At 40.2% G+C, this 26,289-nt stretch overlaps 1 long non-coding RNA gene across 1 annotated transcript; it reads right to left on the bottom strand.

The window, feature by feature from the left end:
- Window positions 1-614: 614 nt before the first annotated feature.
- On the bottom strand, window positions 615-25,595 carry LOC118921036 (uncharacterized). The gene is made up of 4 exons (XR_008998866.1): window positions 25,099-25,595; window positions 20,001-20,281; window positions 14,154-14,309; window positions 615-893 (listed from the first exon to the last, which is right to left on the bottom strand). It is a non-coding gene; the product is annotated as an uncharacterized LOC118921036 (long non-coding RNA).
- Window positions 25,596-26,289: the final 694 nt, after the last annotated feature.

The following is a 26,289-nucleotide window of genomic DNA, read 5'->3' as shown; positions in this document are numbered from 1 at the left end:
AAAGGTGACATAATAGACAACTGGAAACTTTTATTCCTTCCAAGAGGTAGGAGGCTGACATTCGGGTCTTAGTTGACACATCAGAAGGATGGAATTAAGGAAGAGCTGTCCCCTTTCGATATAAGGCATGGACCTTGGGGTCTGGTGTGTTCTCCCCCTATGGCATCTCTCTGTTCTGTTTGCATGTCCTTGTTTTTCCTTCCTCCAGCCTACTCTGACTACATCTATGGTCCCTGTATCACCAGTACTATATTGAATTGTCTCAGCACCCTTGTGCAAAATTAATTGATTATAAATGCAAAGGTTAATTTCTGGACTCTCAATTCTATTCCATTGGTCTATATATATCTATCCTTATGCCAGTAGCATGCTGTCTTGATTACCGTCATTTTGCGATAAGTTTTGAAATAGGCAAGTGTGAGTACAATTTATTCTTCTGTTTCAAGATTGTTAGTTATTCTGTATATCAATTTGGGGAATATTGCCAGGTGAACAATATTAAATCTTCTGATCCATGAGCACGGGATGTCTTTCAGTTTATATCTGTCTAATTTCTTTCAACAATGTTTCATAGTTTTCAGAGTATATGTTTGTCTTGCCAGTGGATTTCAGCCCTGGGCAAATTCACTATAGATTCTGTATGACCAAAGAAATGACAGTAAAATGTTCTTGGGGTGAAACTTTATTTCCATGGTGGCAGGTCAGTTCCTAAAATCTCATCCACTCAGAGCGAGTCTGCATGCAGCAAGTCGGTCTCTGCCTCTGGGCCTCTCTTCCGACACAGCCATCTTCTGGGCCTCTGTCCTCGGTGCTGCCACCACTCCAGCCTCTGCTCTGCTCTCCTGCAGCCTTGCAGCCATGCCGTCATGTTACCCAGAGCACTGGATGGAGCTCTTTATATAGAGTCAGTATAAGAAAATAGTAATTTACAGGTATGCTTTTGTTATGTAACTATAATCCTATTATGTTAATGTGTGTGCGCAATTTAATTAGTAGTTTAAAACCTATACATGCTGAAGTTACTCTACAAGAAGATATGTCAAAGAAATAATCAATCTTCCCATGTTTTCTTCCACCTGCTACTTCTATAGCTTTTCTTCTTCCTTCCTAATTACAACCCTTAAATAGAATTCGTGCCTCATATCAAATTTACCGAGTATCATAATTCTTCCAAGTGGTAAAGATACCTCAAGACAAATGCTGGGCATAGAAGCCACAGGGCATTAATATGCAAAGAAGTAAAAAAGCTAACCTTTTCAAACAATAAGGCTTCTCTCTCACTTACCAACTTTACATTTCCCTGTATGGCCCTGGAAGATGACTGGTTAGCCAGAGACGGGTAAGATTCCTCAAGGGAGGAACAACCTAAGACAGACACAGTCACAGGGGGGCCATCAGGTGAGAAATTGTGGATCAACAGAGGTGAGGCTTAGAACCTCACCCCCCTGTTCTGAGAGAAATCTTCTGCATACGTGGATGTTTTATTGCCCTTGTCTAGCTTGGATTAACACATAGTCTACAGGCACACACCTGATCATCTACATTTGCTCTCTTACAACACTAAACTATGTTTTCTACCTTTATCTTGTATCTAACTACCACTTCAGCATTTTATTAAAAATAATAATAATAAAGAGAGAAATGTGGTAGCCACATATAAATCAAGTATAAATATCAAATGAGTATTCATATTTGAACTGACTGTTTATAGTTCATAATGCATGAGCAAAACTGAAAGTTTCTGTGATGACTGCCCTTATAATGTTCACCATGTAACTTATTCACTATGTAAGAATTTGTTCTCCATGTAAGAACTTGTTTGTTATGCTTCAGAAGATTGGAGACTGATGAAAATTAGGCTTGGGGTGGAGTAATGATTGTGCATTGAGCATTGACTCCCCTATACAGAATTTTATTGTTGTTAACAACCATTTGATCAATAAATATGAGAGATGCCCTCACAAAAAAAAAAAAAATAAGTACACACTTCCAATTGTAAAATAAATAAGTAACCGGGATGTAATGTATAGCATAAGGAATATAGTCAAAATATTGTAACAACTTGGTATGGTGATAGCTGGTACCTAGAATTATCATGTATATAAATGTTGAATCACTGTGTTGTACACCTGAAACTAATGTAATACTGTGTGTCAACTACCCTTCAATAAAAAATAATCTACAAAAAAAAAAAATAATAATAAATAAATATTTGCCCAAGTTAAAAAAAAAAAAAGGAAATAGTAATTTATCCTCAATTTGTCCCATGGTCCCAAGCACATAAGCTGGCAAGAATTATGCCTGTGCTTGCCTGGGGCTTGCCTGGGCTTACCCCACCTTATCTCTAAACATCCCGACCCTCCCCCAAGGCAACAGGCTGAGCGGATCTGCCAAAATAAAAGGCACACCGCTCTGCACCACACTGCTGCCCTCTCTCTCTCTTTGTCTCTGTCTCTCTGTCCCCCTGCTCTTCCTGCTCTCTCTCCCTCTCTCTCTCTCTGCTCTCTGCTCTCTGTCCCGCTGCTCTCTCTACTGTCTCTCTCCCTCTCTCGCTCTCTCTCTGTTCCCTCCCTCCCTCCCTCCCTCTCTCTCTCTCTTTCTCTCTCTCTCTCTCTCTCCCCACCTCCCTCCCTCTGGGGCAGCCATTCTCTCTTTCAGATAATAAAATCTCTTGCATGGGCCCATGTCTCCTGAGCCCTCCTGGGTAAGGAGGGTCGCGGCGAGATACCCGTTCAGTCCATAGCAACATATTGCCCACACTTGTGTAGTGAGCTAGCCAACCAGGGCCAGGTGAGAATCCTGGCCACAGGAACTTTCATTTTATCCACAATGTTTTACATTCTTTTGTTAAATTTATTCCTAAGTATTTTATTCTTTTTGGTGATATTATATTTTTTTCACTGCTACTGTATAGAAATAATGGGTTTTTAGTATATTCATCTTGTATCCTGCTATGTTGCTGAACTTGTTTATTAGTTCTAATAGTTTTTAGTGTCCTAGAGTTTTCAATATATATTTGTAATTTACTCAAGTTCACTTTCAAACAACACTGTACTGCCTCATGGATAGTGTGAATAACTTATGGCAGAATGGTCCCAAATTCTCCCTCCCACCCCTTAGAACATTGTATCATTCATTTCACTTATCCATCAGTTATAATCACAGAACACATGTTGGTACTATTATTTTGAACAAAATGTTATGTTAGATCAATTAAGAATAAGAAAAATACAGGATTTAATTCTACTGCTCTTCCTTTCTTTATGTGGTTTCAGGTTTCTAATGTACACTATTTCCCTTCTCTCTGAAGAACCTCAAACATTTCTTACAACAGGTCTGCTGGCAACAAAGTCTCTCATTTTTTATTTGTCTGAGAAAGTCTTCATTTCTCCTTCAACTTTGAAGGATAATTTTGCTTGATACAAAATTCCAGGTTAGTGTTTTTTTGTTTTAAAACTTAAAGTATTTCTCTCCACTCTTTTATTGCTTGTCTGGTTTCTGAAGAGAAATCCAATGAAATTTTTATTCTTCATCCTCTCTAAGTAAGATTCTTCCTCTCCAGCTTTTTCAAGGTTTTCTCTGTTTTTAATCTTCTGTAGTTTGAATTTACATGCCAAGATATAGATTTTTTTAATTATGTATCATACTTATGGTTCTCTCAGCTTTCTGGACCTGTGGTATAATTTGAGGTATTAATTTTAGTAATTCTTAGTCATTGTTATTTCAAATATTTCCTCTGTTCATTTCTCTTTTTTCTCCTTCTGGTAGACTGATTAAGTATATATTATTCCTTTTGTGGTTATCCAACAGTTCTTAAAAATCCTGTCCTGTTTTTCTTTCCTTTTTCTCCTTGCATTATCAATTTTGGAAGTTTCTACTGATGTATCTTCAAGCTAAGGGATTATTTCCCTGTCTGTGTACAGGCCACTGATAAAACCATTAAAGGCATTCTTCATTCCTGTTAGTGTTTTTCATTTTTAGTATTTTCTTTTGATTCTTTTGTAAAATTTCCATCTCCCTGCTTACATTATTCATCTGTTCTTGCATGTTTTCCACTTTTTCCTTTACAGCTGTTAACACAGTAGTCATTGTTCCTTTAAAATCCCAGACTGGGACAGGGAGCCAAGATGGCGGTGAGACTAGGACAGTGGGAATCTCCTCCCAAAAACATATATATTTTTGAAAATACAACAAATACAACTAATCCTAAAAGAGAGACCAGAAGACACAGGACAACAACCAGACTACATCCACACCTGCGAGAACCCAGCGCCTGGTGAAAGGGGTAAGATATAAGCCCCAGCCCGGTGGCACCCGAGGCCCCACACCCCAGCTCCCAGTGGGAGGAGAGGAGTCAGAGCAGGGAGGGAGAGGGAGCCCAGGACTGCTAAACACCCAGCCCTAGCCATCTGCACCAGAGCGCAGACACAGTGCATGCATGGAGTGCTGGAAACTAGGGAAACAGGACAGCAAGAACTTTGAGCGGGTCCCAAAGCCAGCTCCCCTGTGACAAAGAAAAGCGAGTGCTTTTTGAAAGTCTTAAAGGGACAGGGATGCCACAGCTGGATGGAAGCTTCCCGGGTCACAGTCCCGCAGCTGGAAATTCCACGGAACCCCAGGCGCACTAACCCCCTGGGCAACAGCTCCGAGACCCCTCACAGAGGTAAACAGCCAAACAGCCCCCCATCCAATACCCCTCCGGGGCCCCGCCATAGCAGAGCAGCAGCCTGAGGCTGGTCATGCCCACAGCAAGGGACCTTCCTCCATACCAGCCGGGCAAGATACAGAGACCCAGTCTACACGCAATTGCCCAACACAAGCCACTAGGGGTCACAGTTGTCCCAGTAAAGAAAGGCCAGGACCTAGTGGAAAGCCTCGGCCCTCCCAGCTGACAGAAAGTCAATAGCTCACCATTGCACCTATCAACATGAAAAGGCAAAAAAGTTTTATCCAGAGAAGACTAACCCAGACAGCGTCAACATCTGCTACATCTTCCCCTGAGAAGGAACCTGGGGAGATAGATTTAACCAGTCTTCCTGAAAAAGAATTCAAAACAAAAGTCATAACCATGCTGATGGACTTGCAGAGAAATATGCAAGAAATAAGGAGGGAGAATACAGAAATAAAACAAGCTCTGGAAGGACGTCAAAACAGAATGGACGAGATGCAAGAGACCATTAATGGACTAGAAAACAGAGAAGAGGAACACAGAGAAGCTGATGCAGAGAGAGATAAAAGGATCTCCAGGATTGAAAGAATTCTAAGAGAGCTGAGTGACCAATCGAAACGGAACAATATCTGCATTATAGGGGTACCAGAAGAAGAAGAAAGAGAAAAAGGGATAGAAAGTGTCTTTGAAGAAATAATTGCTGAAAACTTCCCCAAACTAGGGGAGGAAATGGCCTCTCAGACCACAGAGGTACACAGAACTCCCATAACAAGGGATCCAAGGAGGGCAACACCAAGACACATAATAATTAAAATGGCAAAGATCAAAGACAAGGACAAAGTATTAAAGGCAGCCAGAGAGAAAACAAAGGTCACCTACAAAGGAAAACCCATCAGGCTATCATCAGACTTCTCAACAGAAACCCTACAGGCCAGAAGAGAATGGCATGATATACTTAATGCAATGAAACAGAAGGGCCTCGAACCAAGATTACTGTATCCAGCACGATTATCATTTAAATATGAAGGAGGGATTAAACAATTCCCAGACAAGCAAAAGTTGAGAGAATTTGCCTCCCACAAACCACCTCTACAGGGCATCTTACAGGGACTTCTCTAGATGGGAGGACTCCTAAAAAGAGGACAGAACAAAACACCCAACATATGAAGAAGGGAAGAGGAGGAATAAGAAGGGAGAGAAATAAAGAATCATTAGACAGTGTTTATAATAGCTCAATAAGCGAGCTAAGTTAGACAGTAAGATAGTAAAGAAGCTAACCTTGAACCTTTGGTAACCACAAACTTAAAGCCTGCAATGGCAATAAGTACATACCTTTCAATAATTACCCTGAATGTAAATGGACTGAATGCACCAATCAAAAGACACAGAGTAATAGAATGGATAAAAAAGCAAGACCCATCCATATGCTGCTTACAAGAGACTCACCTCAAACCCAAAGACATGCACAGACTTAAAGTCAAGGGATGGAAAAAGATATTTCATGCAAACAACAGAGAAAAAAGCAGGTGTTGCAATACTAGTATCAGACAAAACAGACTTCAAAATAAAGAAAGTAACAAAAGATAAAGAAGGACATTACATAATGATAAAGGGCTCAGTCCAACAAGAGGATATAACCATTATAAATATATATACACCCAATACAGGAGCAACAACATATCTGAAACAAATACTAACAGAACTAAAGGAGGAAATAGAATGCAATGCATTCATTCTGGGAGACTTCAACACACCACTCACTCCAAAGGACAGATCCACCAGACAGAAAATAAGTAAGGACACAGAGGCACTGAACAACACACTAGAACAGATGGACCTAATAGACATCTACAGAACTCTACATCCAAAAGCAACAGGATACACATTCTTCTCAAGTGCACATGGAACATTCTCCAGAATAGACCACATACAAGGCCACAAAAAGAGCCTCAGCAAATTCCAAAAGTTTGAAACCCTACCAACCAACTTTTCAGACCACAAAGGCATAAAACTAGAAATAAACTGTACAAAGAAAGCAAAAAGGCTCACAAACACATGGAGGCTTAACAACATGCTCCTAAATAATCAATGGATCAATCACCAAATCAAAATGGAGATCCAGCAATATATGGAAACAAATGACAACAACAACACTAAGCTCCAACTTCTGTGGGACGCAGCAAAAGCAGTCTTAAGAGGAAAGTATAGAGCAATCCAGGCATATTTAAAGAAGGAAGAACAATCACAAATGAATCGTCTAATGTCACAATTATCGAAATTGGGAAAAGAAGAACATATGAGGCCTAAGGTCAGCAGAAGGAGGGACATAATAAAGATCAGAGAAGAAATAAATAAAATTGAGAAGAATAAAACAATAGCAAAAATCAATGAAACCAACAGATGGTTCTTCGAGAAAATAAACAAAATAGATAAGCCTCTAGCCAGACTTATTAAGAGGAAAAGAGAGTCAACACACATCAACAAAATCAGAAACTAGAAAGAAAAAATCATGACGGACCCCACAGAAATACAAATAATTATTAGAGAGTACTATGAAAACCTATATGCTAACAAGCTGGGAAACCTAGGAGAAATGGACAACTTCCTAGAAAAATACAACCTTCCAAGACTGACCCAGAGAGAAACAGAAAATCCAAACAGACCAATTACCAACAGTGAAATCGAAGTGGGAATCAAAAAACTACCAAAGAACAAAACCCCCGGGCCAGATGGATTTACCTTGGAATTTTATCAGACATACAGGGAAGACATAATACCCATTCTCCTTAAAGTTTTCCAAAAAACAGAAGAGGCGGGAATACTCCCAAACTCATTCTATGAAGCCAACATCACCCTAATACCAAAACCAGGCAAAGACCCCACCAAAAAAGAAAACTACAGACCAATATCCCTGATGAACGTAGATGCAAAAATACTCAACAAAATATTAGCAAACCAAATTTAAAAATACATCAAAAGGATTGTACACCATGACCAAGTGGGATTCATCCCAGGGATGCAAGGATGGTACAACATTCAAAAATCCATCAACATCATCCACCACATCAACAAAAAGAAAGACAAAAACCGCATGATCATCTCCATAGATGCTGAAAAAGCATTTGATAAAATTCAACATCCATTCATGATAAAAACTCTCAACAAAATGCGTATAGAGGGCAAGTACCTCAACATAATAAAGGCCATATATGATAAACCCACAGCCAACATCATACTGAACAGCGAGAAGCTGAAAGCTTTTCCTCTGCGATTGGGAACAAGACAGGGATGCCCACTCTCCCCACTGTTATTCAACATAGTACTGGAGGTCCTAGCCACGGCAATTAGACAAAACAAAGAAATACAAGGAATCCAGATTGGTAAAGAAGAAGTTAAACTGTCACTATCTGCAGATGACATGATATTGTACATAAAAAACCCTAAAGACTCCACTCCGAAACTATTAGAGCTAATATCGGAATTCAGCAAAGTTACAGGATACAAAATTAACACACAGAAATCTGTGGCTTTCCTATACACTAACAATAAACTAATAGAAAGAGAAATCAGGAAAACAACTCCATTCACAATAGCATCAAAAAGAATAAAATACCTAGGAATAAACCTAACCAAGGAAGTGAAAGACCTATACCCTCAAAACTATAAGACACTCTTAAGAGAAATTAAAGAGGACACTAACAAATGGAAACTCATCCCATGCTCCTGGCTAGGAAGAATTAGTATCGTCAAAATGGCCATCCTGCCCAAAGCGATATACAGATTCGATGCAATCCCATCAAATTATCAAAAGCTTTCTTCAATGAACTGGAACAAATAGTTCAAAAATTCATATGGAAACACCAAAGACCCCGAATAGCTAAAGCAATACTGAGAAGGAAGAATAAAGTGGGGGGGATCTCGCTCCCCAACTTCAAGCTCTACTACAAAGCCACAGTAATCAAGACAATTTGGTACTGGCACAAGAACAGAGCCACAGACCAATGGAACAGAATAGAGACTCCAAACATTAACCCAAACATATATGGTCAACTAATATTTGATAAAGGGGCCATGGACATACAATGGGGAAATGACAGTCTCTTCAACAGATGGTGCTGGCAAAACCGGACAGCTACTTGTAAGAGAATGAAACTGGACACTGTGTAACCCCATACACAAAAGTAAATTTGAAACGGATCAAAGACTTGAATGTAAGTCATGAAACCATAAAACTCTTAGAAAAAAACATAGGCAAAAATCTCTTAGACATAAACTTGAGTGATGTCTTCTTGAACATATCTCCCTGGGCAAGGGAAACAAATGCAAAAATGAACAAATGGGACTATATCAAGCTGAAAATCTTCTGTACAGCAAAGGACACCATCAATAGAACAAAAAGGTATCCTACAGTATAGGAGAATATATTCGAAAATGACAGATCCGATAAAGGGTTTACATCCAAAATATATAAAGAGCTCACATACCTCAACAAACAAAAAGCAAATAATCCAATTAAAAAATGGGCAGAGGAGCTGAATAGACAGTTTTCTAAAGAAGAAATTCAGATGGCCAACAGACACATGAAAAGATGCTCCACATCGCTTGTCATCAGATAAATGCAAATTAAAACCACAATGAGATATCATCTCACACCAGTAAGGATGGCTACCATCCAAAAGACAAACAACAACAAATGTTGGCGAGGTTGTGGAGGAAGGGGAACCCTCCTACAGTGCTGGTGGGAATGTAAATTAGTTCAACCATTGTGGAAAGCAGTATGGAGGTTCCTCAAAATGCTCAAAATAGAACTACCATTTGACCCAGGAATTCCACTTCTAGGAATTTACCCTAAGAATGCAGCACTCCAGTTTGAAAAAGACAGATGCACCCCTATGTTTATCGCTGCACTATTTACAATAGCCAAGATATGGAAGCAACCTAAATGTCCATCAGTAGATGAATGGATAAAGAAGATGTGGTACATACACACAATGGAATATTACTCAGCCATAGAGAAAAACAAATCCTACCATTCGCAACAACATGGATGGAGCTAGAGGGTATTATGCTCAGTGAAATAAGCCAGGTGGAGAAAGACAAGTACCAAATGATTTCACTCATATGTGGAGTATAAGAACAGAAGAAAACTGAAGGAACAAAACAGCAGCACAGAACGCAAGAATGGACTAATAGTTACCAAAGGGAAAGGGACTGGGGAGGATGGGTGGGAAGGGAGGGATAAGGGCGGGAAGAAAAAAAAGGGGTCATTACGATTAGCATGTATAGTTTTGTTGATCACAGGGAGGGCTGTGCAACACAGAGAAGATAAGTAGTAATTTTACAGCATCTTACTATTTTGGTGGACAGTGACTGTGTGAATGGGGATGTGGGGGGGAGTTGGTGAAGGGGGGAGCCTAGTAAACATAATGTCCTTCATGTAATTGTAGATTAATGATACCAAAATAAAAAAATAAAAAATTCCAGTCTGATAATTCCAAAATCTCTGCCATACATGGGCTGTCTATGATGCTCACTTTGTTTCTTCAGATTGTGTTTTTGCTCTGTCATGCCTTGTACTTTTTGTTGAAAGCATGGCATAATATATCAGTAAAAGGAATCAAGGTAGGTAAGCCTTTATTGTGAAATATTATATTTATCTGGCTAGGAGTTAAGCTGCATTTACTGTTTGCTGTAGTTATAGGTGTCAGAGACTAAAATTTTTTCCAGTGAACTTGTGATTGTCTTTCCTGATGTCTTTGGGTTTTCCTAGAGACTCCTTAAATGGGGTCTGAGGCTTGTGTTTCTTTTAGCTGTAATCCTTTGTTATTACACAGGAACCCTACTGATGTGGTGGTAAGCTATGGTAGGAGGGGAAGCATTCCATAAACTTATGATTAGGTTTCAGTATTCTATTGAGCCTGAGTATTGACCAACTCTAGGTTGGTCAGCTTTTGTGAACACCAGTCAGTTAGACTTTGGTAAAATAGTTTCCCTTAAGAGCTTACCCTGTTAAGGAGAAAAAAAGAGCTCTGGACTTACTTCAAAATGGTTACTTTTCTTCTCCCTCTGCCATAAGAAGAAAGTATTATTCTTTAATTTTCACAGCGAGAATCTGGTTGGGCTCTTAAAGTAAAACTCATAAAATTGTGGGGGCTCCTTTAAGACTGATTGAGAGTTTTTAACTCTTAAGCTGGTCTACACTGAGCCTTCAACAATTTATCAATCATGAAGTGTCCCTACCCATACTGGTGCCAGCTGTGGGCTTCTGCTACAAGGCTGCTGCTCCCTGTTAGCTATGATTCTCTGTACCTGATTTCTGTCTCTCCAGTTTTCAAGGTAGAAGTTTGTCCTGTGACCTCAATTCAAGATGAATATAAGGACAGAGCCCCTCTGCTTTGGGCTCTCCCTTTAATCTAATATGTTGTGTTGATTAGGAATGCTTTTGTCTTCAAGTACCAGAAACCCCAACTAACAGTGATAGTAATCACAAGGGTATTTGCAAACTATGAAACAGGAAGTATTAGAAATGTTTTGGCAACTCAGTGATGTCATTGAGAGCCTAGGTCCTTTCTATCTTTTCTCTCTGTTATTGTTAGCATATTTTTTTCAATTCTTTTCATTTAATTATCGTAAGACAGCTGCCTCAGCCCCAAACATCACAGTTATGTTCAAGAAAGGAGTAAGTGGAACCAAGAAGCACCAACGTCTCTCTTCTTGTGCTGTCCCTTTTATTTGAAAACAAAGTGTTTTTCAACTTTGTGAAACTTATATCTGTGTCTTATTGGCCAAAACTAAGTCACAGGGCCATTTGTGGTTTTTAAGGGAGGCTGAGAAAGAGAGTATTTGGCTTTCCAGCCTCTCCAGGAGGAAGTTACAAGGGAGAAGAAAATTGGGAGTGCATGGTGTATGATCACCCAATAATATCTTACATCCACATCCCCTCTGGGAGTTTGTAGTAGAAAGGAGAGGTTGGAAACCATATGTTTCAACACTGCTTCCCCTAGGAGCATTGTCAATGGGGACAGAATGCTAGGTTTGATTTCTTCAAATGAATGTTGTAAGAATTAAGGAAAACTCTTTATATGTAAAAGCACTTTGCATGTTACCCAGCACAGAGTATGCAATCAACAGATGTTAGCTGTTATTATTCTTGTTATTGATATTATTATTAACTCTGCTTTTCCCCCCTTTCTTCATTCCTCTAGGCCAGAAGCGACAGGCTTTCTGTTTGCAGAAATATTTATGGAAACTTCCTGTATTCCATAACCTAAGTTTTTTCTACTGCAAGAGTCAAACTCTATGATAAAGTCACACTTGCTTTTGCATTCTACATAAAGCTTAAGTGGGGTGAGTATATAATTTATAATACAAATAGGAACACTTTGTAGAACAAAAGAAAACAGTTTTTTTAGTTAACAGCTTTACTGAGATATAATTAACATACCCATAACTTAACTGTTTAAGTATGCACTTCAGTCATTTTTAACATATTCATAATTGTACAACTATCACCACAATCAATTTTAGAACATTTTATCACCCCTAAAAGGACACCCTCCAGACTCCCATACCCCTAGTCCTTGGTACTCATTATTCTACTTTCTTATTTTATATCTTGGTCTGTTTTGGACATTTCATACAAATGGACTCATATACTATATAGCCTATTGTGACTGGCTTCTTTCACTTAGCATAATGTTTTCAAAATTCATCCATATTCTATTATTCATCAATACTTCATTCTTTTTATTGCTGAATAATATTCCATGGTATGGATATACCACATTTCATTTATCCACGTATCCACTGATAGGCATTTGGGTTGTTTCCATCTTTTGGTTATTGTGAATAATGCTGTTATAAACATTCATACAAGTATATATTTGTATGCCTTTCAATATTCTTGGGTATATACCTAGGATTGGCATTGCTGGGTTAAATGGTAACCCTATGTTGAACTTAGGAATTGCCATCCAGTTCCTATATGTCCTCATCCTCGGCAATGCTTGTTATTATCTGTCTTTTTTATTATAGCTGTACCAGTGGGTGAAAAGTGATATCTCACTGTTGCTTTGATTTGCATTTTCCCAATGTCTACTGATGTGGGGCATCTCTTCATGTGCTTATTGACCATTAAGCGGTTTAGTTAATAATTTAATTTTGAGTGTTTCACATACAGGAAAGTTACAGAATAGTTCAAAAAACTCTGTATCCTTTACCCAGATTTCTCAGGTGTTAACATCTTTTCCTATTTGAATTGTCATTTCCTTTCTCTACCTCTGCCTCTGTCTCTCTCTACCAACACACACACACATTTTTTGAGCAATCTGAGTTATTTGCATTTGCTATGCCCCTTTATCCATGGATACTTGTGTGAATTTCCTGAGAACAAGGACTTTTCTCTTAAACAAAACCTCAGTACATTTATCAAAATCAGGAAGCTTAACATTGATAAAATAATATTATCTAATCCACAGTCCATATTTTAACTTTACCAGTTATCCCAATATTCTAGTTTCAAGTCCAAGACCCTGTCCAGGATCAGAGACTGCATTTTTTTTTTTTTCCTGGATAATTATTTTTTATTGAAGGGTAGTTGACACACAGTATTACATTAGTTTCAGGTGTACAACACAGTGATTCAACATTTATATACATGATAATTCTAGGTACCAGCTATCACCATACCAAGTCGTTACAATATTTTGACTATATTCCTTATGCTATACATTACATCCCGGTTACTTATTTATTTTACAATTGGAAGTGTGTTTATATATATATATATACACATATATATATATTTTGTGTGTGTGTGTGTGTGTGAGGGCATCTCTCATATTTATTGATCAAATGGTTGTTAACAACAATTAAATTCTGTATAGGGGGTTCAATGCTCAATGCACAATCTTTAATCCACCCCAAGCCTAATTTTCATCAGTCTCCAATCTTCTGATGCATAACGAACAAGTTCTTACATGGAGTACAAATTCTTACATAGTGAATAAGTTACATGGTGAACATTACAAAGGCAGTCATCACAGAAGCTTTCGGTTTTGCTCATGCATTATGAACTATAAACAGTCAGTTCAAATATGAATATTCATTTGATTTTTATACTTGATTTATATGTGGATACCACATTTTCTCTCTTTATTATTATTATTTTTAATAAAATGCTGAAGTGGTAGTTAGATACGAGATAAAGGTAGAAAACAGTTTAGTGTTGTAAGAGAGCAAATGTAGATGATCAGGTGTGTGCCTGTAGACTATGTGTTAATCCGAGCTAGACAAGGGCAATAAAACATCCACGTATGCAGAAGATTTCTCTCAGAACTGGGGGGGAGGTTCTAAGCCTCACCTCTGCTGATCCCCATTTTCTCACCTGATGGCCCCCCTGCGACTGTGCCTGTCTTAGGTTGTTCCTCCCTTGAGGAATCTTACCCGCAGAGACTGCATTTATTCATCATATTTCTTTAGTTACCTTTAATCTGAAACAGCTCCTCAGCCTCTTTTTCATTTTTTCTGATCTTTTTATTTTTGAAGAGTATGGGCCAGTTGTTTTGTAGAATTGATTTTGTCCAATGTTGCCTTGTGATTAGGTTAAGTTATGCATTGGTGGAGGAGATTGGCAGGAACTCTGAAAAGGAATATCCTTAGGTCATCATGGCAGGAGGCTCATCTTTACTCCATCATTGTGATTAGCTTTGACTACTTGGTTAAGGTGGTACCACTTAGTGTCCTTGAAAATCACCATTTTTCTATTGTAATTAATAAGCAACTTGGAGGGGATACTTTGAGATGATACAACATTCTGAAGCTCATTAAACTTCCATTCACTAGTTTCAGCATCCTGTGTCTTTTCAAAAAATCAGTTTGAGGTATAATTTACATACAACAAAATTCACTTAAGTATCCAGTTGGATGAGTTTTGACAAATGCATGGAGTCATGTAACTGCAAGCATAATAAAAATTTAGAACATTTCCATTACTCCAAAATGTTCAAAACAATGTGGGACAACAGACATAAACCTAGACTGTGTCATCCTCATCTTAGGGAGCTCTGAATATCTTTTGGTACCAGGCCTGAACCTTAAAATTATTGCCTTGGTAGGAACTCAAACCAGAAACCCGTGTTGAGGCCCAAAGCAGAGCAATGACCCCTTTGTTCAAGGTGGCATCTGCCTCATCTGTGACTCAATGGGTGGAAAACCATGAGGCAACAGAACTTACAGAGCATGAGAACACATCTGCAAATGTTTCCAGATACATCCCTCCATGCACTTAGAGTTCTGCTTGTCCTCATTGCAAGGTTCTTGCAGGCCCAACAGCTCTCAGAGGGCACAGGGTCACTTTATATGTGCTCCCCCACTATGCTGGGAGCCCAGGACATGGAGCAGCTTTTGCCCCATGCTGCTGCTGTCTCCATACACTGTGGTATGGGGATTCCTGAAGACCTGACTTTTTCTCCCTGGACCCCCTGAGAAGTGAGCACAGCTTTCCTGCCCCAGCTCAAAGACTTTCCCACTTATTTAAGGGCTCTATGGCTTTACCCTTTTCTCTGCTTCCCAGCCTACATGGGGTAATGGGTAGGACACAGAGCTACCTCCTAGGGGCCCACGTCGCTGACTTACTCTACTTACTCACTTTGCTCTCCAGCTCTCTCTTTACCCTAGGCCACAGGATCTTCATTGAGTCTGGCTGGTGCTAGGTAGTTTTCGATTAGTGTTCAGGCTAAGATTTGGATTTGTTGATGCTCCTAAAGCCTTTTTCTCCTAAAGCTATTGTCTCTGCTATAGGCTGTGAAAGTCTGTCTTGAAATTAAAAGTTGAGCATTGAGTCATTTTTTTCTGAATTACTGAGGAAATGTCTTACCCTTAGCCCAGAAAGTAGTGTAGGGTGGGAGGAAGGGGTAAGCCTCCTTGGCTAATATTTATCAGTAGCAGCCCATTATTTTCCAGTTGATTTGATGGAAATAAACACAGTATTTATGTTTGTTTATCTTACATATAATCATTATTTATCTACCTTAGTCCCTCCCCCTTTTGACGTCAGGTCAAACCAAATAAGGAAATATCTCTATTTACCTTCTCTTTTTCTTTTCTGATAGTGTAGCAGGCTGAGACAAAGCAAAAGAAAAATGACTGGAAAAGCATTAAGGGGTTAGATCCTTTGATGGGATGGGAGTGGGCGCTTTGTAGAACAGAGCACCTGGGTCTGAAGGGAATGAGAAGGATCTTTCCAACCAGCATGGAAGATGGGGCATGTACTGACCAAACAGTGTGAGGTTAGCTGGGGAGGATAGGAGGCCATGTCCTCAGACATCATCACAACCTAGTACACTTATTGTACAAGAAATGTAATACATTTATAAATACATAATAAATCAAATACTATTTGTACTTCTCTTAGTACTTTATGGATGGTTTCTCAGTGTCCATCTCAGACCTCAGGAGTGAGGGCTTGATTCCAGGGGTTCTAGCGACTCTTCCTTTCTGTGTGGTGAAAACTGGTGCATCGCTTTGAATAGTCTGAGGGAAAGGGGTGCCCATGCACTTCATGTAGTAGGTGAGAGGCAGGACAGATGTGGAAGGTGATCTAATTTTGGAAAAACTTACAACTGGATTGAATCACTAATTGGTTAATTATCTTTAAAGGTCACTCAGCATACCCATCTGCAGAATGGGTACAATTGAACTACAAAAGTAAAACAAAGAGGGCAATGTAAAGGAAGCCATAAAGGCCTATATAAATTTAACTCTCATTTCCACTGAAGCTAGCCAGCTATTTCACCAGCTTGAAAATGTATCCCAAGTTCTCTTCCTGCACTTAAAATACTGTCTTGGGTTGCTTAAAACTTGTGAAAGAGAGTATCACCTCCCCTCACTGTCTCTTGCTGTACTCTTGCTTAAACAAAAATGCATGCCCTTATGTTTATGTGTTTGTTTGCTTGTATATTCTTGTTCAAGGCACTTGACATTTAAAGTTTCCCAGCTGTGACATAAACTAGTTTCCATTTGGTGGAACTCACAAGACACATCCCTACACAAGGCCAAAGAGAGGCCCTTTGATACTCTGAGAAAGGCATTAGACTCAGAATAAAAAATCATAAATGTGACAATTATGGGGTGCATAGTGGGAGTTTTACCTATATTAATCTAAACTTTCCCAACAACACTGAAGAATTGTCATAAATGCACATGTTTTACAAATGAACAAATGGGCTTAAAAACATTAAGTTCCTATCTAAGGTCACATATGGCAGAGCCAAGATGTGGGGCCCAGTCGTGTCTGATGCACTTGGCCTGTTCTCTTTATACTTCTCAATGCCGACTAGCTACATATCTAAACTTAGGTAGGTTGCACTTTCTCTCCAAGACCATTTACTTCTCAAAATAAATAATACCTTCCCTACCAATCTACCCATTTTGATATGAGGCTCAATGATTCAGGTATGTGCAAAAGTAACTTATAAACTCTTTATGCTCACATGAAAGATTGCCAGGATCTAACAAGTCCAGAGAAACTTCTTCAATAAACATAAAGGGAATTAAGTTATGCAGACATTCTTTATTCATTTGTCATCCATCCCTTCATTCAGCAAACGTTTACCTGGTGTGTCTACCTTATGCAGCACTGCTTTTTAAGGACTGGAAGACTCACAGGGGTCCCAGGCTTCATCCTCCTGTCACTAAAGCCAGTCCACATTTTGGAGCAGGGAGCCACAGCACTTGAGCAAGCATCCACAAGGTGGAAACAGAGACCTTGGGAAAACATGTTTTGCGTGATGGCCACGACCATGGCAAGTAGCCGCTAAGGGCAAAGGGCAGTCCCCAGAGTCGCCAAGAAGCGTAGAGTAGAATGGCTGAGAACTGGGGCTGTAGGGTGAATTTAAGTGAATTTAAATACTGACTCCATCCCAGATAAGCTACGAGAACCTAGGCAAATTGCCTTGGTCTCCCTAAGAGTCAAGTGGAGATTATAATGTGGTTTTGGGGAGTGTTTAATGGGGTTGATAACACACAGTGCCAAAGAAGGTGTCTGCCCTGAAGTGACTCCTCAATAAATATTTGGCATAAAATTTAAAATGCTCTTTGAAAACAAAACAAACAATAGGTGAAACTCTTAAGAAAGTTTAAATAAAAGAACATCATAAAGGATAACACCTGTATCTGAAAGTGTTTTAAGAAGCAGGTGGTGAAACACCTCTCCTAGCTGAGGATACAGAATATTTGAATTCAGGAAGCTAAGCGTAAAGTTCATATTACTAAGTAATCAAGTTGAGACAAGGTTCAAGTAAGACTAAAATTGACTATGGTCTATCATGTGTGGCAACATTTCTTCTTTTGTATTTTTCTGTCATTCTATGTGAAAAGATAAAAACTCTCTAAAATCAAAACCTTAATGTTTGTCAGGAATTACAAACCATGACCAGCTAATTAGGAGAAATAGGAGTCACATACTCTGTGTAGGAGATTTAATGGTTCATAAAGTATACTTATTGTCGATTACTTCAAACATGGCTGGAACTTAAAAACAAATTACTGCATTTGGATTTTTTTTTCTTTCCTAGGGTCTTAGTCTGCTTGGGCTGCCATAACATAATACACCACCTGGGCGGCTTAAACAACAAAATGTATTTCTCACAGTTCTGGAGGCTCAGAAGTTCAAGTCAAGGTGCTGGCAGGGCACCTTATCTCTTGGCTAGTAAACAGCTGCCAGCTCGTTTGACCTCTTCTTTGTGCACGTACTTGGTGAGAAGGGAGCTCTCTGGCATCTCTTCTATAGGGGCATTAATTCCATCATGGAGTTCCTACGCTCCTGACCTCATGTAACCTTAATTACTTACATAACGGCCCTGTTTCCAAGTGCAGTCATGTTGGGAAATAGGGCTTCAACATATATTGGGGGTAAGGGGTCAGTGCAGAACACATTCAGTCCATAACAACCTGCCTAAAACTAGTCCCTTTTGTTTTCTAATAATGTAAATTATCCCCACCCCAACTGTGATTTCCCAGTATTTGCAAATAGCTGACCCGGCTGACCGTGTGTTGTCTGTCTTCTACAGGACTTTACAATGAGCCTTAAAAATATTAAAATGCTTTTGACCATCTCAAAAACAAAAGCCAGTAGGGAGATTTAATTATATCTCAACATGATTACCCACCTCCCTAGTGCCCCTAACACTTACCTAGACCCTGGTACTCCTCTCCAAAAAGTTCCATATAAGGGACTTCGTTGGAAAGACAGAAGGCAGCATTTAAATTGCAGGCCTTCTGACTCCATTTTTTAAAATACTGTTTATTAACATTCTTAAAATATGCAAAGAAAAAATATAGTCCCAAATCCCAATTCCCAATAATCCATATTAGAATTTTTTTAAAGTAATACATGCATGAGATTAGAAAAATTCAGATGGTACAGAAAGTGTAAAATGGAAAAATGAAGTTTGTACTCTGTCCAACCCTTCATCCCAAAAGTAACTATGGTTAATATTCATTCATTTATTCATTTAAAAACACTTGTTGAACACCTACTGTGAGCCAAGCACTGTTCTGGGTGCTAAGAGTACAGTGGTAAGCAAGATATGTCAAGTCTGTTTCATGATGCTTGCACTTTAGTGAATAAGGCAGGTAAACAAACACATAAAATAGTATCAGGTAGTGGCAAATGCTGTGAATAAAAAGCAGTGTGGAAGAAAGAGTGATGTGAGCGAGCAGAGGACTTGTCTGAGCTATGACCTATAAAGATCGGTGGAAAGAGCAATTCTAGAAAGGGAGAGCACAACTGCAAAATCCAGGGGTGAGAGTTTTCTTGATTTGAGGAACATCAAGAAGGTCAAAGTGGCCAGATCAGAGTACCGAGGGGACTGTGGCAGGAGCTGAGGGCCAGCTCCAGCAGAGCAAGGTCAGCACCTTGGACTGCACTGTAAATGTAAAGAGCCATTGGAGTGACTGATCATATACATGTTGTGAACATCAAGTCTGCTGCTCTCTGCCAAAGGGTGAGAGTGAAAGTGAGGAGGCAGTTTTGAGGGTATTGCTGTAGCTCATGTGAAAAATGATGGTATGGTGGCTTAAGCAGTAAGAAGAGTTTGGATTCAAGATATGTTGTAAAAATAGAGTGAGCAGAGAATGCTGGTGCGGATGTGGGAGGTGAAGGAAAAAAGGAGACTGGGATAGGTCCAAGTACGTTGGCCTGAGCAACTGAGTGGCCTCATTTCTTGGAATGGAGATATTCTCAGAAGTGTTTTTATGTCTATGTCAGCACATAAATCCTTATCTTTTAAAAGCATGCAAACAATCAAGTTATACTCGGTGTTATACTTACCTGTTGCTGTGTAACAAACTGCTCCAAAAAGTTAGTGACTTAAAACAATTTAAGTGTGTTTAAGTCTCCCAATTCCGTGGGTTGACAGAGCTCAGCTGAGGGGTTCCCTCTTGTGGACATCACTCATGCAGCTGCAGTCAGATGGCTGTGGAGGTACAGATCAGGTGATCTGGGCTGAGCAGTCGGACTGTGCCCCTGGGGCTCAGCTGAGTTGACAGAGGAACGTGTCGGCATGTGGTCTCTTCAGGAGGCTTGGGCTTCTCAAGCCTGGCTAGTGGATTCTGAGAGAGAGTGTCACCAATGAGCATTTCAGCAGACCAAGGCAGACGCTGCAGGGTTTTTTACGACACAGACTTGGACGTGCCAGTACATCCCAGCTGCTGTATTCCATTGACTAAGCAAATTGCTTAGCCAGTCCAGAATCTCGGGTGGGGATGGAGATGGGGGGAGAAGACAATTTGCTCTTCATGGTAGAAAGACAAGATTACATTGCAGAAGAGCAGATGTTGTCATGGCCATCTTTGGAAAGTAGTATTTGCTATGCACAGTGTTTTGCATTTTGCTTTTAACTCCTTAAATTATACCTGGAGTTTTTTTTTATATAAGTACACAGAGAGCACCTCACCCTTTTTGACAGCTGTGTAGTAGTCTTTTATAATGACTATTATAATTTTTTAAATAGTTTTCTTTAGATGGGTATTTAGATTCTCTCTTTCCTAATAGAAACGGTGCTATCATGATCATTTTAGTACTTACGTTTTTGGCATACTTTTGCCAATATAGCTGAAGGGTAAATGCATGCATTTTTAAAGTTTTATAGCAACTGCCTATATCTTAATTTAAAAACAAAAGAGTATCAAAAAACATAATAGTATCACACAATATCATAAATGTTATTTATTTATATTAGGCCAATATTTGTTACATATGCTCCCCAGACCTCCTGCATCACAGTGAAGTGAGGTGCCTAGCTAAAATGCAGCAGATCCTAGGTCGCAGACCCAGGAGATTCAATTCTCCAGGGTGGGGTTCTAGGAATCTGTATTTTCAGAGGCTTCTTGGGTGATTCTTAACATGCTGTAAAGTTTGAGAATAATGATTCAGTCCAACCTCCTCACTTTACAAGTAGGAAAACTGAAAACAAATGGATGGCTACTTGGTACTTTATGTTTCTTTCTGTTTATCCTTTAACACTAAATATTCTCTTTAAAAAACAGTTATTTCAGAGTGGCCATATATTATTAAGTATCTCAATAATCGCCACACTGAGTGCCATGCTTGATTTGCAGTGAGAGCTCAGGAAATACTTGCTGGTTGTCAAATTCAATTGACCACATTTGTAGGGCTTATTTCTGAAGTCTCAATTCTATATCATCAGTTTAAATGTCTGTCCTTATCCCAGTACTACACTGTCTTGATTACTGTGGCTTTATAGTGACAAAGACTCTCTCCCTCTGAGCCCTCTTCTTGCCTAGGCTTCAACCTTGGCCTCAGAACTGCAGACCCTTAGCACAATCTGGTCCACTCCCATGCTGAGAGACTTGACAAACACTAGCACAGTTTCTAACAGTTCAAGGCTGCATCCCTAGAATGACAGCCCTGGCCCCTCAGTTTCCTCTGGGGGAAAGAATGCTGTCAAAAGAATTTACTGTTTCTTCTAGGCAAAACCTGAATATAGGCCCTTGACCCCCATCCCTTTCCTTAGAGCATTTTATTTAGAAAAGTTGCAATAATAAAGCCTTTCTCTGTCTCTTTGAGATTTATCTTCCGTAATCCAGGAATATCTTTCCCATGAACTTGGGAGCCATCCCTTTGAAATGTCACCCTCAAGAAGGGTAGGGCCCTGTCTCCCCATCTCTGTGGGAGGGTACTTCCATAAGTACCAATTAGTAAGATACATGGCCTAATCACATTGACCAAATGGCCCCCTACCCCAGTGTCCTCCAGTACTTTTCCTTCAGCACATCCCAGCATTTAGAAAGCCTCCTGCGTTTTATTTTGATAGAGTTGAGCTCAGTTTGTATCAGAGTGTCTCTCACCTACTACAGTTGTTTGATTAAAACCTGTCTTGCCCACCACAAGACAAATGCTGGGCATAGCCACAGGGCATAAATATGCAAAGAAGTAAAAAGCTAACCTTTTCAAACAATAAGGCTTCTCTCTCACTTACCAACTTAACATTTCCCTGTATGGCCCCGGAAGATGACTGGTTAGCCAGAGACAGGTAAGATTCCTCAAGGGAGGAACAACCTAAGACAGGCACAGTCGCAGGGGGGCCATCAGGTGAGAAATTGGGGATCAACAGAGGTGAGGCTTAGAACCTCCCCCCAGCTGTTCTGAGAGAAATCTTCTGCATACGTGGATGTTTTATTGCCCTTGTCTAGCTTGGATTAACACATAGTCTACAGGCACACACCTGATCATCTACATTTGCTCTCTTACAACACTAAACTATGTTTTCTACCTTTATCTCGTATCTACCTACCACTTCAGCATTTTATTAAAAATAATAATAATAAAGAGAGAAATGTGGTATCCACATATAAATCTAGTATAAAAATCAAATGAATATTCATATTTGAACTGACTGTTTATAGTTCATAATGCATGAGCAAAACCGAAAGTTTCTGTGATGACTGCCCTTGTACTGTTCACCATGTAACTTATTCACTATGTAAGAATTTGTTCTCCATGTAAGAACTTGTTCGTTATGCTTCAGAAGATTGGAGATTGATGAAAATTAGGCTTGGGGTGGATTAATGATTGTGCATTGAGCATTGACCCCCCTATACAGAATTTTATTGTTGTTAACAACCATTTGATCAATAAATATGAGAGATGCCCTCACAAAAATATATATATATACACACTTCCAATTGTAAAATAAATAAGTAACCGGGATGTAATGTATAGCATAAGGAATATAGTCAAAATATTGTAACAACTTGGTATGGTGATAGCTGGTACCTAGAATTATCATGTATATAAATGTTGAATCACTGTGTTGTACACCTGAAACTAATGTAATACTGTGTGTCAACTACCCTTCAATAAAAAATAATTATCTAAAAAACAAAAAAAAACAAAAAAAAACCTGTCTTGCCATATTTAACAAGAGTCTGGTGTAAAATTTTTCATTAGCAGTCCTGAATTACAACTCTCTGCTATTCCTGGATAAACCCCTTTGTGCTGGTAAAATGACTGTTCTGTTTTTAAGGTCAATAACATGTATTTGCTGTGCATATATTTCTATCAAAATTGAGATAAAGTGAAACAGACTGGAAGTGATATGCATTTCTAGAGAAATGATAAACCCCTTCTTGCTGGTAAAATGACTTCTATTTTTAAGGACAACAAAATCTATTTGCTGTATATATGAGCTTATCAAAATTGAGATAAAATAAAATGGATAGGAAGTGATATGCATTTCTAGAGAAACATAGAAAGCAAATCTTTCTGCAGAAGTGAAGGCTCTTCCTACGTGTTTATTATCTAAACACTACACCCACTTCCCTCAGTTAGTTACCCAACTTGCCCCTGCCACGTAAGCGCTTGAGCTTCCGCTCCAAGGCAGGGCTGACTCCCATTTGTCAAAGAGGAATCTGAGCCTTGGGGAGGGTGAGAGCCACTTGCCCAAGATCTTGTGTTGAGTAGCAGTGCGCACCTTCTCAGCTTGCCCACCACGACAGGGATCAGCAACAACATCTGACAGACACTCATTTCCTAGTGAACACCTCTCAGGGAGGGTGGTTTTGAAAAATAAAAATAGAAAAAGGGCTCTTAACTCTGTCATAGATCGTTAGGCTGGCTAGCCTCTACTGAAATTTCCTGGTGCCAAATGTCATGGGAGGAAGGGAAACGAGGAGGGCTGTGGACCCGGCCGGAAGGCCCCATCTGGGTGGCAGCTGCCACTCTGGGCCCTGGCTTAATGGTGTTTAATTTTTTCACTTGAATCCAGCTGCTGCAGGCCCTTCAGGCAGGTGTGGAGGCAATATTGAACCAAAAAAGGAGCAGCAGGCCTGGGTTCAAATGTTTCTCTTAACACTTGAAAATGTAGATTTCTCCATCCTTCTAAACCTCAGTTATTCCACCAGGAGTATGGCAGTGAGAATGCCCATTTTGCAGTGAAAGTTGAGGGAGGTAATGCATGTAAGCAATAGTAAGAGGCACAGTGTGGCAGTTCTGGCTCTACTCCTTCTTCTCAGCCCTCAGTCCGGAGGTGTTTCCAGATGGCACTGCTCTGAGTGAGACTTTAAGGCTGCTGACTGACTTTCGACTTTCTTCCCTCCAATGCTGGCTGCCCCCCTTACTTTGCAGGTGCTCCCTGACAAGAGAGAAGTGGGGCTGGTGACGCTTGTGTGCCTCGGTTCAGATGTGCTGCTGGATAAGTGGCCACTACCCTGCGCCCCCAAGCATCTTCACCCACCAGGCTGAATATCCTGGCCCCTTCACCCCTAGGCAGACACAGACATGGAAGGGGTGACATCCGGCACAGCAGGGTCCCCAGACAGACTGCTGGCACCTGCATTAATGCCAGTGGTTGGGTCATGCTGACTGTTCAACATTTTAAATTCCACCCCAGAAAGAAGGGACAAACTCTGTCACCAAACTCTTATTGTCATCACTTTATCTTCAAGCAAGCATCACCTTCACAAAGAGTGTCTGGGGACAACCCCCATCCAGGTCAGGAGGGCAGGGGTGCTGGGGTCTTTGCCCAGTTCTAAGCTGTAAACACAAAATCCTTGACTAAATAACCTTTAACCCCCTTGACAAACAAGCCTTTGAGCCTCCATGGGAATGCTTGGCCTCCCCTTTCTCTGGAACAGCACCTAGCTTTGTTTTGCTAGTCGCTCAGTGGTTAACCCCAGGTGTATTTGTTTTTAGCTCCATATCTTTGTTTTGGGTTTTTACATGTTGTTTTCACACTCCTCCAGATAAGCTTTCCAGTTGCCTTACAGGAAAAGAATAAAAGATCATTTACCAGCAGTCTTCCTGGTCCCTGGCTTGTCAGCTTCAAGCAGGTTGTTTTGACACCAGCCCCGGGTGGACAAGGCTCATGGCATATGCAGTGCCCCCCCTGATGGCCCCGGAAACCTACCTTGGCAGTTCTTGCAGTTTTACTAGTGGCTTCCCAGTCTCACTGTGACTTTCCCTTGGAACTGCAGAATCTCTGCCCCACAGTCACCCTGCCCAGTGCAGGGAGGGATCCACCATTCAGCATCCCTGAGGCTGTAAAATACTCTCTGTGGCATCTTTCGGCATATGGAAGGGATTTGGCTTATTGTAATTTAGAGTAAATGAAAATATTCACTCTGCCTAAATTAATACATAGCCCAGGGTCAGCCTCCTCTTTCTGGTTTCTGGAGAGAGAAAACTTTATCATAAGGCCTGACACAGTCTAAGCTCCTAAATCCAGATGATAGTTCACCTCTGTTCTCTGTGAGATAAGAAGTGAGATTATTTTATGGGTGTGAAGGAGGCATGCATTGGTGGGAGGTTTAAGAGAAGGGATAACGATTTGGAAAGGCTCTGAAGGACAGCAGGGTGAAGGACCACTATGAAGACAGGTGAGTGGGGACCCCACTGATCCTAGAACCCCAATCCTGCTGTGGATCAGCCCAAGGGCTATGTGGCTCTAGACACTAAGCAGCTCTACGAGGCAGAGCTAAGGCTGACCCTCAGGCAGGGATTTGGTGGGCACAGTGGAAGGTGGGGTGCTGAGCTCCCGCTCTGGCCAACAGCCTATTGGAGTCCACCTCCTTTGTGTGGCAAACTGCAGCCAGCTGAGGTGACACCCCTTGACCACAATAGCCCAAATTCCCAGAAACAGCAACTTAGCAGATGTAAGAGTGTGCCTGAGGCACAGTGGGAGATGTGCCTTGACCATTCTTGTCTGGCTTCACAGGCTCCATGAGAAATTAGGTCTGTTATGAAGAAACAATGTCCATTATGAAGATTCCACTTCAAAGCCTAGATTACAAACCTATTTTAAAACAGCTTACTAGGTTTCAGGTGGTGGCAGAGAATGGCATGTTCTCTCCCACTGCCACCTGATCAATCAAATGTCAGCAGGTCTGAGCTCCTGCTGGCAAAACATTTCCCATTTCACAGACAGTTCATCCCAAAAGATTAAAAATTAGGCCAATAGTTGTCTACCAGGAACTCCTAAACATTCTTCATTATAATTGTAGCAAGAATAGCCTAATTTATAGGGTGCTTTATGTTTACTCTTTGACATTTGTCACTCTCTGAGTCTTCATGATAGCCCTGGGAGGTAAGCAGGTGGTTC

This window comes from Manis pentadactyla, chromosome 8, assembly GCF_030020395.1.
Source record: "Manis pentadactyla isolate mManPen7 chromosome 8, mManPen7.hap1, whole genome shotgun sequence".
NCBI lineage: Eukaryota > Metazoa > Chordata > Mammalia > Pholidota > Manidae > Manis > Manis pentadactyla.
This window is presented reverse-complemented; position numbering and strand designations above follow the sequence as displayed.